At 43.2% G+C, this 12,435-nt stretch overlaps 1 protein-coding gene across 4 annotated transcripts in view; it reads right to left on the minus strand.

Moving 5' to 3' along the window:
• Positions 1-1,926: 1,926 nt before the first annotated feature.
• The window catches only part of TNFRSF19 (TNF receptor superfamily member 19), a 129,428-nt gene continuing 118,919 nt past the window's right edge, over positions 1,927-12,435 (minus strand). For all 4 annotated transcript variants that reach the window (XM_075919268.1, XM_075919267.1, XM_075919270.1 and 1 more), the window contains exon 10: positions 1,927-7,704. The gene's annotated coding sequence lies outside the window, so the exon portion shown is untranslated. The remainder of the gene's footprint in view (positions 7,705-12,435) is intronic.

Genomic DNA, 12,435 nt, shown 5'->3' on the forward strand with positions numbered 1-12,435 from the left:
GGGAGAGCTACAGGAGGAAGTGGATAGGCTGAGAAGCATCCAAATCCACGAGCAATTCCTGGGCAGTATTCATGTGGAGACAGCTGAGGTAGCTGTCCCACTATACAAGACTGCTGACACACCACTGGTGGAGGAGGAGATGGCCCGGGGGGTGGGGGGGAGGAACACTGGTAGCTGGTCACTTCTGGCAGCAGTCAGGGCTCCACTCTTGCTCTCAAACTTCCCACCATGGTATTGGGGAACCATTATGCTCTTCTTGATACAGAAGAAAAGAAGTCACCCCCTACAGCTGAAGACGAGAAGCCTCATATCCCCAGGGCTGGGAGGTCTGCTGCCACCACTGCAAAGAGGAAACGTAGGGTAGCGGAGGTCAGAGACTCTCTTCTGAGGGGGACGGAGGCACCCATCTGTTGCCCTGATGTGTCATCTCAGGAAGTATGCTGCTTGCCGGGAGCCCTTATCCAAGATATTATGGAGGCATTGTCGAGGATTATCCAGACCTCTGGCTACTACCCCATGCTACTCATCCATGTGGATGCTAATGATACTGCAAGATGTGACACTGAGTGTCACAAGAGTGACTACAGGGCTCTGGGAGTACAGGTGAAGGAGTTTGGAGCGCAGGTGATATTCTTTTAGGTCCTTCCTGTCAAAGGTAGGGGCCCAGGCAGAGATAGGTGCCTCCTGGAGGTGAATGCCTGGCTGAGAAGATGGTGTCACCAGGAGGGCTTTAGTATCCTCAACCACAGGATGTTGTTCCAAGAAGGACTGCTAAGCAGGGATGAAGTTCACCTTTTGCGGAAGGGGAAGACTGTATTTGGATGCAGACTGGTTACACTAGTGAGGAGAGCTTTAAACTAGGTTTGATGGGGGCAGGTGACTAAAGCCCACAGGTAAATGAAGAACACGGAGACCTGGGAGATGGGTCGGAAATTGGAGGGAGTGTGGGCTATAATAGCAGAGAAAAAGGAGGGACAAGGTAGAATGGTGAGGCAAGAACAAATCAGTATCTTAGATGCCTATATACAAATGCAAGAAATATGGGTTAATAAGCAGGATGAACTTGAAGTGCTAATAAATAAACACAACTATGACATCATTGATATCACAGAGACTTAGTGGGATAATACACATGATTGGAATATTGGTATAGAAGGGAACAGCTTACTCAGGAAGGATAGGCGGGGAAAAAAGGGAGGAGATATTGCCTTAGATATTTAAAATGTATACACTTGGACTGAGGTGGAGATGGACATAAGAAACAGATGAGTTGAGAGTCTCTAGGTTAGGTTAAAAGGCCACCAACAGCTCTGCTGTCTTTGGGGGTTCCCAGTTGAGGCACCCTGGCCTCTGCCAGGCCCTGCTGCTGCCTGGAATTTCCAGGGGTTCTCTGGGTGGGGGGCCGCTGGACCACCGGTCCCCGCCTGGCTCCACTGATGCTGGGGTTCTCGTCCCGTGCCTCTGGTCCAGGGGGGAATCCTCAACCCCACGTTCTCCCAGCTGGCTCACGCTCTCGGCCTCTGGGGATCTTTGGTCCAGCAACATCCGTGGCCCTACCAGACCATGCATGTTGCCAGATTAGAGAGTCCTTGATTTGGGAGATTCACCCTATATTTTTATTTAGTTTTAAACTGCTTACACTATGAAATCAACCTGTTGAAATCATCAGATAATGCTTTCTCCACTTGGGACCAAATCCAAATGTGTAGCTTCATGACTTACGGGTAGTATCTTCATATTCCCCTAATTTGGAGACTTAATCATTCTAATTTCACATGTACCTACAAATAATATTGGGCCAGGTTACACCATTTTTTTAAAGCAGCACTCTTTACTCAAATCCATGGGGAAATCTGTTTTAGAAGATTATGACCAGATATGGGCCATCATTATAAAGAATGATATTCACTGGCTGACATTCACAAATGAAGAACAATTCATGTAACAGTTTATTCACAAATAGAAAAAGCATTACAAAACAATTTACACAAGATTATAATTTATAGATCTTTTTAAAGGTCCACTATATAAACAGGACTGGAAAAAAACCCTGTTATGCACACTGTCTAAATGTGTTGGTATTTGTTTTCTATTGGCATATACAATGTTGCTTGTATACACAGTATAAACAAGACCAATCTGGTTAAATTAAGAAAAGCTATTCAAAAATATATACATAATATACATATATATTTAAAGAAACGTATTCTGCAGTGCTTTGGTGTGTGGTGTTGGGTTTTGTTTTTTACAATTTGCTCTTAATGTATATGAACAGACAGCTGCGGAACAAAAATGCTCACAGTGTAAATTCCATTGGGAAACATACTTATTGGTGAAAGATTCAGGCAAAGTTTTATTACCATTTTGAAATGAATTTCTGATTACTAAAATTCAAACAATATTTTGCTATGCAATGAAATGAGCATTGGATTTTTCTCTTTACACAGTATATGCAAAAAAAAAAGCGTATTCATGCAGTAAATAGCAGAAAGTAAAATTTTATGTTTTCCCTAATGTATGAAAGTAACAAAAGGAATCCAGAAATGCAGTTATTTGGACTTATTGAATCTTTAGAAAATATGTAAATTTTCAGGATTTGGTGGTGACCAGGTACTTCAACTATCCAGATGTATGTTAGGAAACTAACACAGCAGGGCACAGATTATCCAACAAGTTCTTGGAATGCATTGGAGACAATTGTTTATTTCTGAAGGTTGAGAAAGCTACTGGGGGGAAGCTGTTCTAGATTTGATTTTAACAAATAGGGAGGAACTGGTTGAAAATTTGAAAGTGATCATAAAATCAGAGAGTTCATGATTCTAAGGAATAGCAGAAGGGAGAACAGCAAAATGAAGACAAAGGTCCCTTGGGAAGCAAGACTTAAGAGGAAAAGCAACTGAAGAGAGTAGGCAGTTTTTCAAAGGGACATTATTAAAGGCTCAAAAACAAACTATTCCATTGTGTAAGAAAGACAAAAAGTATAGCAAGAGACTACCTTGGTTTAACCAGGAGATCTTATATGATCTAAAAAACAAAAAGAAGTCATATGAAAAGTGGAAACTAGGTCAAATGACAAAGGAGATATATATATATATATATATAAGCAAATAATACAAGTACGTAGAGGCAAGATAAGAAAGGCAAAGGCACAAAACGAAATCAATCTAACTAGAGACATAAAGGGTAACAGGAAAACATTTTACCCATATAGTAGAAGCAAGGGGAAAACCAAGGGCAGGGTACGTCCATTGCTCAGTGAAGAGGGAGGAACAGTAACCTTGAAATTTGGAAATGGCAGAGGTGCTTAATGACTTATTTGTTCCAGTTTTCTCCAAGAAGATGGATAATGATGGAATGCCTAATATAGTGAATGCTAGTGGAAATTTTAACTTTCATTTAGAAGTTAAAATGAAAAAAGCACAAGTTAAAAATTACTTGGAGAAGTTGGATATCTTCAAGTCACCAGAGCCTGATGAAAGGCACCTTAGGATATTGAAGGAGCTGACAGAGGAGGTATCTGAGCCTTTAGCTATCATCTTTGAAAAGTCCTGGAAATTGGGAGAGATTCCGGAAGACTGGAAAAGGGCAAATATAGTGCCCATCTATAAAAAGGGAAATAAGAACAACCTAGGAAACTACAGACCAGTCATCTTAACTTCTGTGCCAGGGAAGATATTGGAGGAAATAATTAAAGAATTCATCTGAAAATATCTGGAAAATGATAACGTGATAGGTAACTGCCAGCATGGCTTTGCAAAGAAGAAATCATGTCAAACCAATCTGATGGATAGCTTTCTTTGGTAGGATAACAAAGACGTGGTATACTTAGACTTTCGTACAGCATTTGATACAGTCTAGCATGACTTTCTTATCAATAAACTAGGGAAATGCAACTTAGATGGGGCTACTATAAGATGGGTGCCTAGACAAGATAACTGTCTAGACAACTGTTTTCAGTGAGTAGTTGTTAATGGTTCAGTCATGCTGGAAGGGCATAACAAGTGGGTTTCCACAGGGGGTCTGTTTTGGGACTGGTTCTGTTCTATATCTTCATCAATGATTTAGATATTGGCATATAGAGTATGCTTATTAAGTTTGCAGATGATACCAAGCTGGGAGGAGTTGCAAGTGGTTTGGAGGATGGGATCATAATTCAAAATGATCTGGACAAACTGGAGAAATGGTCTGAGGTAAACAGGATGAAGTTTAAGTACAAATGCAAAGTACTCCACTTAGGAAGGAACAATTAGTTTCACACATACAGAATGGGAAGTGACTGTCTTGGAAGGAGTACTGCAGAAAGGAATCTAGGGGTCATAGTGGACCACAAGTTAAATATAAGTCAACAGTGTGAAACTGCTGCAAAAAAGCAAACATAATTCTGGGATGCATTATCAGGAGTGGTGTGTGCAAGGGTGTGTCTAGACTACCTAGTTTTGTGGACAAAAGTGGACTTTTGTTGACAAAACTATACCAGCGTCTACACTACCGCTGAGTTCTGTCGACATAACGTCGACAGAACTCAGCAGTTTTGTCGACGCTGGTATACCTCATTTTACGAGGCATAACAGCTTCTGTAACACTGTGTCCAGACTACGGAGTTCTGTCGACAAAGCAGCTTGCTTTGTCGACAGAACTCAATGTGTCTGGACGCTCTTTGTCGACGGAAGTTTTGTCGACAGTATCTGTCGACAAAACTTCCGTCGACAAAACGCGGTAGTCTAGACGTACCCTAAGACACAATAAGTCATTCTTTCCCTCTATTCTGCAATGATTAGGCCTCAGTTGGAATAATTTCAAGAAAGATGTACAGAAATTGGAGAAGGTCCAGAGAAGAACAGTAAAAATGATTAAAGATCTAGAAAACATATCCTATAATGGAAGACTAAAAGAATTGGACTTGTTTAGTTTAGAAAAGAGAAGACTGAGAGGGGACATGATAGCAGTTTTCAAATATCTAAAAAGGTATTACAAGGATGAGGGAGAAAAATTGTCCTTTGCTTCTGATAAGACAAGAAGCAGTGGCTTAAAGGGAGGTTTAGGTTGGACATTAGCAAAAACTTCCTGACTGTCACAGTGGTTAAACAGTGTAATAAATTGCTTAGGGCAGTTGTGAAATATCCATCAGTGGAGGTATTTAAGAGCACGTGGGATAAATATACATAGGCTGTCCCCAAGTTACATGGATCCGACTTACATCGGATCCCTACTTACAAACAGGGTGAGGCAACCCCGCACTAGCTGCTTCCCCCCAGCAGACCAGGGAGACGCAAAGCTAGCGCCTCCCCCCCCCCAGCAGACCAGGGAGACGCGGAGCAGCTTTTCTCAGCAGACACCTCAACTTGAGAATAAAGGACTGAGGGAAGTGAGGTGTGGGAGAATAAAACTGAGCTGTGGAGAAATGTTTGGCTAGAGTTTCCCCTACAATATGTACCAGTTTCGACTTACATACAAATTCAACTTAAGAACAAACCTACAGTCCCTATCTTGTACATAACCCGGGGACTGCCTGTATCAGTGATCTATAGATGATGCTTGGTCTAGCCATGAGTGCAGGGACTGGACTTGATAACCTCATGAGGCCCCTTCCAGTTCTAGTATTCTTTGATTCTATTTATACTGCAAGCACAACTGTGTATGGATCATAGCAAGTCAGTTATCATGTAGTAACATTTTCTGTATAAATACTCATAGAAATTATTTAATCAGTAACCATAGGCCATCCTCTGGACCACCTACACATGATGAATAGCTCTTATTCAGCCAGGCTATGTCTACACTACAGGTTTTTTTTTTTTTTTGGAAAAATGGCCATTTTTCAGAAAAATCTTCACTTATGTCCACACTGCAATCACATTCTTTCGAAAAAAGATTGAAAGAACAGAAGGTTTTTCCGACACTGGTAAACCTCTTTCTATGAGGAAGACGCCTTTTTTCAAACGAGCTCTTTTGGAAAAAGGCATGTGTGGGCAGGGAAGAGGGAGTTCTTTTGAAAGAAGAGGAAAGAGGAAAAAGCACAGGTACCCTGATGGTCACTCCATCCATAGAAATCACAGCCTAAATGCGAGATAGTGTTCATTCAATGTGGATGCTATCGTTTGAAAAAGATCACTTTTTCGATGTGCTTTGGCAGTGTGGCTGCTCTCTTTCAGAAGAAGTTTTTCCAGAAGATCTCTTCCAGAAAAGCTTCTTTCGAAAGAAACCTGCAGTCTAGACATAGTCATAGGAAGCCCCATTGTCTGGTCTAAACTTCTATCGGTGTGTGCCATCAGCAAGTGAGATTTTTCTTTAAGGACATGGAATGTGTGCATGGCAATATAAATACTGATGAATATACTTGCAGCAAGAAGGAACATTCATTGCAAATCTACAGGATTTTGTTGATTACTTTTATTATGCCAAGACCTCCCTGGTTTATAGTACTCTTACAAGAAGATCTCAGAATCGCACAGTTCAATCCTGCTGAATGTAATTCTTAGTGCAGTCCACTAGAATTACTGATTGTAAGCACTATATGTGGTGAATACACCCAATGAAAAATGCAATGTTAGGGCTAAGAAATATTAGAGAGATGATGGGGAAAAGAACAGCCGTAAGATTATATGTTTAACTCAGTTAAGTCATATGCATAACTTGATGGTTTAATTAAGGTATATGTTTACAAAGGGACTAGGTCACCAAGATATGACCCCTGAAAATTATACATTACTATTGTAATAGTTTAGCTCTGACTTATACGAATACTTTCATGGTATATTTACTGTAATTTGACATGGCAGTTTATTACAAAAATTATTTCAACATCTAAAAAGTACATGATATAACAAGTCCAATATATTGACCCTTCCACATACTAAACATACCAAACAACAAAAACAAAACCCCCTAGCTATTAGGATGATTTTTATAAATCTAAATCTATATTAAGGTGAATCTCCTGATTTAAAAAGTGTGATGTTTTCAGGGAATTTTAATAATACATATTACTATAACATGCAAATTGCTTAGTTCCCAAGAGTAGCTTAATGGCTAAAGTGTAATACATAATGCAAATTAATTTTATCAATAGATGATTATCACATAAATAGAAGCATTTATTTTTTAACTCATTCTACAGTAGAAATTGTGAGCATGACATCTAGCCAGGGCAACTTCCTAATACATCATTCATTTGCAAACAGGGTAACTGGCAAACTTCTGCCCCACATCTTCCGTCATTTGTAGCCATATTTAATAGATCAGTACAAACACACTAATGTAATTCTTTTTGTTATATTTACAAAATCTTCTTAGGCTTTTCAAGCCTCTTTGAGGCAAAGAAGATTGTTGTTTATAAGACATGCGAAGTTCAACAACTGATTCCAAGGCCAGAATGGACCCTTCTGATCAGTTGATTTGACCTCCTCTATAACACAGGCCAGATAACTTCCCAATAATAATAACCACTGAACTATAGCATCTTTTTAAATATCATGAATCCAGCTCAGTCTTCTTTCAAGATGTTCCTTGACGTTTCAGCTTACAGAGCTGTTATGGCTCAGATGCAACTTACGGAAAGGTCTAATATGCTGCCAATTAATTTCTGCTGTTTCCGAAACCATGTAACACCTAGGACCTAGGCGGTGTTCATTTCACGAGTATCAACAGACAGGCATTAAGGTAGCATTCAGTTCTATTTTTGGCAGAAACACTCCTGTTGGCTTCCTAAAAGAAAGTGACACAACAGTGGTTACATGAAATCACATAAAAACTGCATGTCCTTCTATACCTAAAATGTTAATTTGTTGCTGATTTTATGGTGATCGAATATAAAAGCAACAAAACAAATTACAAAAGCAGGCAAGAAACTGACCTTGTGTCTTATATATATTCCTTTGTAAATTTAATTGTACAATCACACAATTCCAAGCTCTGTTAAAAATCACTTTCATTGCAATAGCGCCTAGAGACCCAACTAAGATTGGAGTCCCATTGTGCTTGATGCTCAAACACATGATCTTAGCCGAAAGGCAGTCCCTTCCCCAAAGAACCTGCAGAGTAAATAGATTAGGCAGACAAAGGGCACAAGAGGAAAGGATTGAATAGGAATGAGTTTCCCATGGTCATGTAATAGGTCAGTAGCAGATCTGGAATTACAGTTCAGGTCTCAGCATCAGTTCATTGGTCTGTCCAGAAGTCTGCATTGTATTGTCTTCCCCAAAAGTCATTAAATTGTCTTAACCAAAAAAATGCCTATGCACTGAGGCAATGTTGAGATTCCACATGGAAAGTTTATGCCAGATAAATAAAATATCATATCTAATCTCTGCTAAATATAGAAAAGAAGACAGATGAAGAAAAATAATACTAACCAACTAACCAAAATAATCTTGGTTACTGTTAACAATATCCAAATCTCAAACACAAAGGGAAGATACCAACAAATATGGTTGGCAAGGAATAGACTTTCAAATGCAAAATCAAGAAGGATTTCCACATAAGATCAAATATCCTCATATTATTAAAGTGAATGAAGAGAGTATTGAATTTCACTCTGTTTAATAGGAAAGCAGTTCATAAATCAATACATGATATAGTTTTGGCTTTATACTTATTGGTACAATTCTTATGATTGCTAGTTCTGTTCTTTGGTGTCACCTCATTTCCATTGTGTCATCTCATTTTTATGGTGTCACCTCATTAGAGTTCGGCCTAGTGTATTCTATCTCAGTCTGCTGCATCTTTGTCCAAACTGGTTTCAAGGACTTGATTCCAAAAAAGGAGCTATTTACTTGGTAGTTCCACATCACACAAATTTACTTATGAGAACATGGCCTTCTTGATTTGGCATCAAACAATAAATATGCCCATAAGTAATAATTTTGGCTGAAGTCCAGTAGACCTATTTTAATGGACCTAGCACTTTGATTCATGGAACCTTTTTTGGACATTGGAAACGATGTTGTTCCTAGATATTAGTCAATATTTGCTAAGTGCCAGTAGGCACTGAGCTTTATAGACACAATGATCCCTGATCAGAGGCATTTACAAGCTATGGAGCAGTATACTGTAATGTAAATATATACTTTGACATCTATGATACATTTCATCTTCAAGAATGCTTTATTTACAAACATGTATTACAGGCAGTCCCCGAGTTACGCGGATCCGACTTATGTCGGATCCGCAGTTACGAACGGGGCCGTTCCTCTCCCTGGTCTCCAGCAGACCAGGGAGAGGAAGCAAAGCGGCGGAACACGTGGACAGCGGACAGGGCTGTCCGCTGCCCACGCGCTCCGAGGCTTGGCTCTACTTTGCCCCCCCCCGTCCCCCTGGTCTGCAGACCGGGGGGGGGGGGGGGCAAAGCAGAGCCAAGCCGCGAAGCGCCCGGCCAGCTGACAGCCCAGACACGTCTGGGCTGTCAGCTGATGGCGCGCTCCGCGGCTTGGCTCTGCTTTGCCCCCCCCCCCGGTCTGCAGACCAGGGGGACGGGGGGGGGGGCAAAGCAGAGCCAAGCAGAGCCAAGCCGCGGAGCGCGCGGTCAGCTGACAGCCCAGACGTGTCTGGGCTGTCAGCTGGCAGCGCGCTCTGCGGCTTGGCTCTGCTTTGCCCCCCCCCCCCCCCCGGTCTGCAGACCAGGGGGACGGGGGCAAAGCAGAGCAAAGCCGCGGAGCGCGCGGTCAGCTGACAGCTGGCCGCGTCCTCCGCGGCTTGGCTCTGCTTTGCCCCCCCCCCCCCCCATTCCCCTGGTCTGCAGACCAGGAGGACGGGGGAGGCAAAGCAGAGCAAAGCCGCGGAGCACGCGAGCAGCGGACAGCCCAGACGCGTCTGGGCTGTCCGCTGCCCGCGTGTTCCGCCGCTTTGCTCCCCGTCCCCCTGGTCTGCAGACCAGGGGGACGGGGAGCAAAGCAGAGCAAAGCCACGGAGCCCGAGGGCAGCAGGACAGCCACGGCGCGTCTGGGCTGTCCCGCTGCCCCCGAGCTCCGTGGCTTTGCTCCGGACGGACACCTGTGGTACAGCAGCTGGGGCGCTGCCAGTTGGTCCCGTAGCGCCGCTCTGGGCGCTACTGGACCAACCGGGCAGCACCCCAGCTGTTCTGCCCCTGGCGTCCTGATTCAGCCACTGCTGGTCAGATTCAGCAGCGGCTGAATCAGGACGCCTGGGGCAGAGCAGCTTGGGTGCTGCTGGGTTGGTCCAGTAGCGCCGAGGAGCGGCGGCGCTACTGGACCAACCCAGCAGCACCCCAGCTGCTCTGCCCCAGGCGTCCCCAAGTCAGCCGCTGCTGAAACTGACCAGTGGCTGAGTACAGGAAGCCCCTGCCCCGGGCTTCCTGGAATCAACCGCTGATCAGTTTCAGCAGCAGCTGACTTGGGGATGCCTGGGGTTCTTAAGTTGAATCTGTATGTAAGTCAGAACTGGCGTCCATATTCAGCCGCTGTTGAAACTGATCAGTTTCAGCAGCGGCTGAATCTGGACGCCAGTTCCGACTTACATACAGATTCAACTTAAGAACAAACCTACAGTCCCTATCTTGTACGTAACCCGGGGACTGCCTGTAATTAGCTATCTCTTCTGAAACTATGAATTGAGTTTAGTAATCAGTAACCTAATACACAGAATCATTTCCAGATATTATGGACTATATTCTATTATAAAATGATGTTAAAAGAACTTTAAAGCTGCATGGATAAGCCCTCAAAAGTCAGGAAAAAGAAATGTCATGGGTTACAATAACACCACTCTTCTTATCTCTTTCTGTACATGCTATTATTCTATAGATTTTAATAACATGATTACACACTATTTATAAAATTATAGTTACCTCAGACCAAAGCCAGAAGGGCATATTGTAATAATCTAGTCAGAAATTTAATAAGTCATGCATGTAGGGATATCAACAACACATTTTTGCTATAAGCTGGGGAGTTACCAGTTGGAAGTGACAAAGAATGAGAAAGACCTGGGTGTATTGTTGACTCCAGGATGACTATAGCCACCAATGTGATGTGGTTATGAAAAAGACTAATGCAGTCCTAAAATGCATCAGGCGAGGTATTTCCAGTAAAGACAGGGAAGTGTAAGTACCATTATTGAAGGCATTGATGAGACCTTATTTGGAATATGGTGTGCAATTCTGGTCTCCCATGTTTAAGAAAGATAAATTCCAACTAGAACAGGCACAAGGAAGGACTACTAGGATGATCAGAGAAATTGAAAGCCTACCTTATGAGATAAGATTAAAAGATCTTGGCTTATTTAGCCGAAACCAAAGAAAGCCAAGGAGAGACATGGTTGCTTTCTATAAATACATCAGAGAGATAAATAGCAGGGAGGGAGAGGAGTTATTTAAGTTAAGCACCAATATGGATGCAAGAACAAATATATATAAACTGTCCAACAACAAGTTTTGGCTTGAAATTAAATAATGGTTTCTAACCCTCAGAGGAGTGAAGTTCAGCAACAGCCTCCAAGGAGAGTAGTAGGGAAAGAAACCCTAATCCTAACCATCTTCAAGATCGAGTTTGATAAATTTATGGAAGGAATGGTATGCTGGGACTGTTTACAATGGAATACAAATACTGGTTGTACCACTGCCACCCAGGACTCTGCTTTTCCCACAGTGCTGGGGAAAGGGAGTTCTACTTCCCCCCCATTGCTTAGTTGCCACTCAGGGCTCCACTCCCTCACCAGGACTCTGCTCTGCCCACAGTGGCTGAGGACTCCACTGCTGTCAAGAGCTTCACTCTCTCCCTGGTGGCTTTGCTGTCACCTGGGTCTCTGTGCTCCTGCTAATGGCCGGGGATTCCTTTTTGTCCTCTGCTGCTTCCCGGGGCCTCTGCAACTGCCCAGCAGCTCCATGGTCCCCCCCAGCAGCACAACTGCCACCTGGTGGCTCCATGCTCCACCAAGTGGCTCTGCTGTCAGTTGAGTGGCTCTCTGCTCCTCTCAGCGTTTATGCAGTACCCCCTCCTCCCAGCATGCCACTATGGCCCAGCCATACTGCTGCCCTCCACCATGACAAGGAGCTATGCTCCCCACCCCCCTATAAAGGACCAGGGGCTTTACATTCCTCCCAGTGGCTCTGTTGTTCCTGGGGCTCCGTCTTGGCCCCCTAGTTTGTCAACACTCCTGGACCCAGCCTGATGGCTTATGTCCATGAGTGCTCTCACAGGGGTCACCCAACAATGCCAGATCAGGGGTGTTGCTGTATCAGGGAACTCTGGATTATGGAGTTTCAACCTGTATCTCCAATGGGCCAGTGATGACATACAGGAGACCCTCATGATTCACAGAATCATTATTCATAGTTCTGTGTACTCATGGAGGTGTGTGTGTGTCTCCTTTCCAAGCCTGGAAGGAGCGGAGGTGGGTGGGAGGGGAGAGCGGCAACTGTGGGGAATTCACTGACGCTGCCGGGAGCTGTTCCTGGCATCTGCAATGAGTTCTTTGCAGCTC

The sequence above is a fragment of the Pelodiscus sinensis genome, chromosome 1 (assembly GCF_049634645.1).
Source record: "Pelodiscus sinensis isolate JC-2024 chromosome 1, ASM4963464v1, whole genome shotgun sequence".
In the NCBI taxonomy this organism is placed as follows: domain Eukaryota; kingdom Metazoa; phylum Chordata; order Testudines; family Trionychidae; genus Pelodiscus; species Pelodiscus sinensis.